This window comes from Sinocyclocheilus anshuiensis, unplaced genomic scaffold (assembly GCF_001515605.1).
Source record: "Sinocyclocheilus anshuiensis isolate Anshui unplaced genomic scaffold, SAMN03320099.WGS_v1.1 scaffold697, whole genome shotgun sequence".
NCBI lineage: Eukaryota > Metazoa > Chordata > Actinopteri > Cypriniformes > Cyprinidae > Sinocyclocheilus > Sinocyclocheilus anshuiensis.
In genome coordinates, this window is record NW_015538036.1 from 1,742,021 (window position 1) to 1,742,333 (window position 313).

Genomic DNA, 313 nt, shown 5'->3' on the forward strand with positions numbered 1-313 from the left:
ACCCAAATATTGCAGCACATTTTATGGAGGACTGTTTCCTGATCCTGGAAGAGTCATTTCTCCGATCACACCGATCACAAGGGTTTTATGTTTACGCGGGGCGATGCAACGCAACACGTAAAAAGACAGTATGTCTTTATAATAGACTTTATAGTATGTAAAGTCATTATAATCAGTAATTATGTCCCCACTGGATGCAACAAATGCCTCATTTATAATGGGTTTTAATGTTTTTGTCTCGTCGCTCCGGCTGGGACATGGCATCACAATATGGTAAGGGGCGTAACATTTCCGTCACACGCTTGAGGTATTC

General features: G+C 41.5%; 1 protein-coding gene across 1 annotated transcript in view; it reads left to right on the top strand.

The window, feature by feature from the left end:
- The window catches only part of LOC107681082 (elongation factor 2), a 12,881-nt gene that overhangs the window by 9,108 nt on the left and 3,460 nt on the right, over window positions 1–313 (top strand). The gene's annotated exons all lie outside the window — the stretch shown is intronic.